Source organism: Hippopotamus amphibius, chromosome 2, assembly GCF_030028045.1.
Source record: "Hippopotamus amphibius kiboko isolate mHipAmp2 chromosome 2, mHipAmp2.hap2, whole genome shotgun sequence".
Lineage (NCBI taxonomy): Eukaryota > Metazoa > Chordata > Mammalia > Artiodactyla > Hippopotamidae > Hippopotamus > Hippopotamus amphibius.
In genome coordinates this window covers 108,252,364-108,257,387 of record NC_080187.1, presented here as the reverse complement: position 1 = coordinate 108,257,387, position 5,024 = coordinate 108,252,364, and the positions used below count along the sequence as shown (strand labels likewise).

The window sequence follows — 5,024 nt, the reverse complement described above, 5'->3', positions numbered from 1 at the left end:
TATGAATATGTATAAAAAATTAGAACCGCTAGACATCTGAGGGGGGAAGAAAGAAAAAATAAGAATCCAGGCGAACAAACATGATTCAAGGACAGAATAATCCTTTAAAAAAAATTTCCAATTAGAGTTCTCAATAACGACAATGATAATAACTAATAAAATAAGTTTGCTACAGAAAAAAAAAGTAAATGCTCATAAAAATTTTAAATACAATTTCAGAAAAATAATTTATGCGAAGAACAATGGAATGGGTGTGCTGATATTTCAAGCTAGTGATCTAGGGTTAAAATCTAGGAAATTTCTTAGAGGAGACAAAATCAAAAAGATGGAAAATAGAAAAGTTACTAAAATACAGAGGATAGATCAAAAAGTTCTATTTCACAGTAAGTCCAGTCGGAAAGCAGTACAGTTGCAAAACGGAGTGGGGATAAAAGTAATCAAAGACATAATAGTTCGCGTAAAGTAATAACATCAGGCCAGAGTTAAAGAAAAATATACATTTTTAGATTGAAAAAGTTTCCCAACAACTAAGCAAAAATAATGGCAAAAAAGAAAACCACACTTAGATACAGCCTGTTAAAACCACAGAGTTCCAGGAATGCAGAGAAAGATGGAAGCACCACGAAGAGGTGTGAGGCAGACAGGCAGACACGAGGGGGAGGGCATGGGCCCCGCAGCAGGATGCCTGGGTTCTCACCCCAATTCTGAAATAGACTACAGTTGAGGTAAGTTACACCAACTTTCTCTGTGTCTCACTTCACTCATCTATTCACTGGACAAATCATATTATTCCCCTCTGGCTGTGTTTTCAAGCTACTTAAAAGCATGAGCTGATGCACACCAAACTCATCCAAATAAGCAGTATTACTGGATGTTTTGATAAAAGAAATATTTTCAAAGTTCTGAGAGGAAAATATTTTGAACTGAGAATTCTGCATCCAAACGCCGTCATCGAGACGGGGAAAAGACAATATTACTAGACATTTAAGAAAACTTCACCAACCATTCATCTTAGATAATACTTTTATTTTAAAAGACAGTGCAGAAAATTGAAGAAAAAATATAAAGAGGACAATCAAGAAACAGTGAAATCATGTTTCTAGTCCACAAGAATTAAAGGAAGCTATAAACAAAAATAAGACCATGCATGATACTTTGAATTTAGAGAAGTATCAATTTCAAGCAGTAGTCTTAATGACACAGAAATACCTCTCCCAGCCAAAGACACAGATTGTTTCTACAACGTGCACAGTCATAATTTTGCAAGTGCTGTTTACCGCTTTTCCATTTTTAAGTCAACATAGAAACAGTCATAAGAGTTAGTCATAAACTGCTATAAACTATGACAAATGCTGACAGTATAAAATCAATACAATTAGCCAAATGGGGAGGTTCAGAAATGGGGAGGTTTCACTTCTGGGAGCTGGACGTGCTCCAGCTAGTCAACGGAGTCAAAAGTGGTAGAATTTGAATATCACCAGTTTACAACTTCTAATACATTCACAGACCTTGGCATTTTTAGGTGACAACACAACAAAAATAGAGGCAAATAGCTCTTTCCATACAGAACTACACCCGTGTGGAAATACTACAGCAGGGGGGAAAAACCTTAAACCTGCATTTGATCAAAACTCTAGTAGCAAGAACTAATTGTCAATTAGAAATCTAGAAGACAGAAGAACACGGTAAACGTTAAAATATGCCAGGAGGACTAGGAGAATCACTATAAGACGAAAACAAAACAAACCAACCCACCAAAATAAACTTTAAAACAAATCAAAACCAAAACCCAGCTTATTAAGAAATAAATCACAAGAGGATGAAAGCGATGGTGACAAACTTCCAACCACAGTAGTGTCAGACTGACCCTTATGTGCGTTTTGATTTTAAGATCGGAACCTTCTTTGGATTCTGATTTTTAAATCTTTGAAAAGAAGAGGGGAACAAAGAGGAATCGTGTGGACTGCGAGTTGGAGGAGAAATAGTTGAGCCAGAGAACACGGTCCAGGCCACGGTGGAGCACGTGAGTGAAGGCGACCGCTCCTGAAACCTGGTCGGGAGAGGAGCTGACCAGTAGTGGGCAGAACTCGAGGGTGGCCTCCAAGACCTCGGCCTCCCCGGTGTGTGCCGCCCCCCATAACCTGTCCCCCGGGCGTGGGCAGGACCTGTGAATTTAGTGGGACGGGGTCTCCCCTGAGGAGGTTACCTCTGCGAGACTGTTGTACATAGGAGAGGGGAGATTCTCCTGTCGGCTTTGCATACCTAAAGCCAAGGCTAAGACCCCAGCGCGGGCTCCATAGGCCAGGAGTAGGAACAGGGAACCCCAACCCCACAGCTGCAAGGAACTGGATTCTTCCAGCCAGAGGATGGAGACCCGGTGGCGCCCACGCGGACGCCTTCATCCCAGCGGGCAGATGCTGGTCCGGGCGGAGCCCACCTGCGCCTGGTCTTCCCATCTACCCAAACACTAACATGGTGGAATTTCCACGGACTTCAGCCACTGAAGCGGCGACAATTTGTTACACAGCAACAGAAAACGAATGCGTACCCCCTGGACCATGAATACTTTGTTACAAAAATAAATTCTTATAGCGCTAAGCCATTTAAATATAGGAATCAGTTGGAAGGTGTTATGAAAATGCAGATTCTGATTCTGCAAGTGTGGAATTGGGTTCGAGGTTCTGCAGGGATGAGGAAGTTGCTTGCCCCATCCGGTCCAGCGTTCATCGGCCCTGCTTGCCTCGGACGCTCCTTGGTCTCCCCAGCACCCCGATGCCCACCCTTTCTCCTAAGGGGACCCTTACTACCTGTGCGCTCGCCGCGCCTCAGACCTCAGACCTTGGCGGGCCCCACCCCCAGCGCCCAGATCACCTTGCATTCGCCGAGGTCTGCGACGCCCCTCCCCCCCGCCGCCCCCTTCCTCGCCAGCATCCCACATCATTCGCCTCCGCCTTACAACTCCCCAGCCGGTCCCCGCATCCCCCCAGCCCAGGGCCCCCGCCGGGGCACCTACGGCCACATCCCCGCCCATCAGGTCAGAGACCTCGAGCCCCGGCGGGACCGCAGCGCCCGGAGCCCCCCAAAGGCGTCCTCGTACCCCTCGCCCCAGACCTGACCGAACCCGGAGCCAGACCCGCAGCGTCTGAAGAGCCGCTGAGCGCTGAGCGAAGAGTGACAGAAGGGCGCGGAGCTCAGGACCTGGGCGGGTGTCTGGCTGGGCGGCGCCGTCAGCAGGCCCGGGGTCCCGGGAGACTTTCAGTTTCCTTTCTCATCTCTGGCGCTTTAAGTTTCATTTCACTGCGCCTGGAGTTGGGTGAGCAGGTAGAGGGTTTGAGCATCCTTCCCCTGGGAACTCCTGTGACAGGCAGCAGATATGGGCTTTGGGATTTGGGCATAAAATAGAGGGAAAGGAGGCAGAGAAATCTGGGGCGTCTGAACAAGATAAAATCAAGAAGGGGAGGAAATAGAAATATTCACAATTTAAAAGCTGAGAGTTATGCTTTAGTTGGCAGGAAGTTTTAGGACTTCCAGCTGGGGAGGCAGCATCTCAAGTAACCCTAAGGGAACTGCTCCAAGGAGACGAGGGGAGAAGCCAGGTTATATAGAAGTTTTGCAACAAAGGGCAGGTAGTCTGAACATCAAAAGATTATTGTCAATTAAAGAAAACCAGATATCCCAAGTTAAGGAATTTAGCCCTTTTCTATGTATGGGAAGATGTAAGAGTCTGGTCCCACTGCAATCATTCCTTTGATAGCACCTCAGCTCTCTGGGGATGATTTCACTTCCTGAGTTTCCTCCGGGGCTCACCACAGGGAATGGCTACAGTCTGATGGCTGCTAGATGGCAGGTGTTGGTTCCTTCCTGAGTTCTCTCAGGGCTGGCCAGCTCACCACAGGCTGGGACTGCAATCGCTGATGACTGTGATATCCTTTGTTCACTGATACGGCAGGAAATATTCCACTTCACAAATGTAAGGTACTGAAATTCCATCAGTTAAGAATCTGAAATTCCACCTTTATGCAAAAAAGAAAAAATCAGTTAAGAACACGTGAACTTGGAGTTTCTATGAGAAGCTGAGGATTACTGTTCTGTCAACTATAGTTTGAACTTTCACCGGCTGAGAAAAGACTTTTTGTAAAATTGAAAGTGCAACGTCCTCACAGATTTTTTTGTTGTGTTTTGTTTTGGTTTTGGCCACACCACAAGGCTTATGGGATCTTAGTTCCTCCACCAGGGGACTGAACCAGGGCCCTCAGCAGTGAAAGCACAGAGTCCTAACCACTGGACCGCCAGGGAATTCCCTATTTCTCACTTTAATTGATGTTATTTTTACATAATTTCTGCCTGTTGATGTTGCGATTTCTTTGTGTGCTCATGTGCTTAATTTCATGAATGCTGTAAATGGGCAAATATACTGGAATTCCGGGGGCGGGGGGGTGGACAGCTGTGAGTGGTGGAATCCCAGCAACAGTGGGAAGCCAGGAGCTGTTTGTGTCCGCAAGGAAAGGAAAGTGGTCCAGGCATTCACTGCTCCACAGGGGAAAACAGAACAGCCAGCCACAGATTGGAGAGTCAAGTTGCTGGAGAAAGGGTGGGGACTGGAAAGGTGGACACTTCTCACACCCATCAGGTTTTTATTAATTTAGTCATTTGCAAATTTGCGATGTGTGTATTGATGATGGTAGTGAGAAAGAAAACAAGAGAACTTGAAACTTGACACACTGAGGCAGGAAACAGATGGGCCCCCAGGGTAAATGGATACACTGAGACAGGAATAAGAGGACAATTGCAAGAGGAGGCTGGGCCCCGCCCAGATAGAAGATAAGAGACCACATACTCCTTTCTCAAAGTCAGCAGACCTCCCCCGACCACACATGCGCAGAAGGCCTCCTTGGAGGTCAAAAGGGGAAGTGATGCCAAGTGCCCAAAGCTACCCGTAGACCTCTTCAGTGGAATCCATCTTGGCTAAGAGATGCGCATGCACATGTGGGAAAATTCTGAGATACACTGAATGTGGACTTTGA

The 5,024-nt window shown here is 46.2% G+C and overlaps 1 protein-coding gene across 1 annotated transcript in view; it reads right to left on the bottom strand.

Moving 5' to 3' along the window:
- Positions 1–3,127, bottom strand: part of LOC130845127 (probable ATP-dependent RNA helicase DDX60) — an 82,932-nt gene extending 79,805 nt beyond the window's left edge. Inside the window, exon 1 of the mRNA XM_057721883.1 lies at positions 3,098–3,127. The gene's annotated coding sequence lies outside the window, so the exon portion shown is untranslated. The remainder of the gene's footprint in view (positions 1–3,097) is intronic.
- Positions 3,128–5,024: the final 1,897 nt, after the last annotated feature.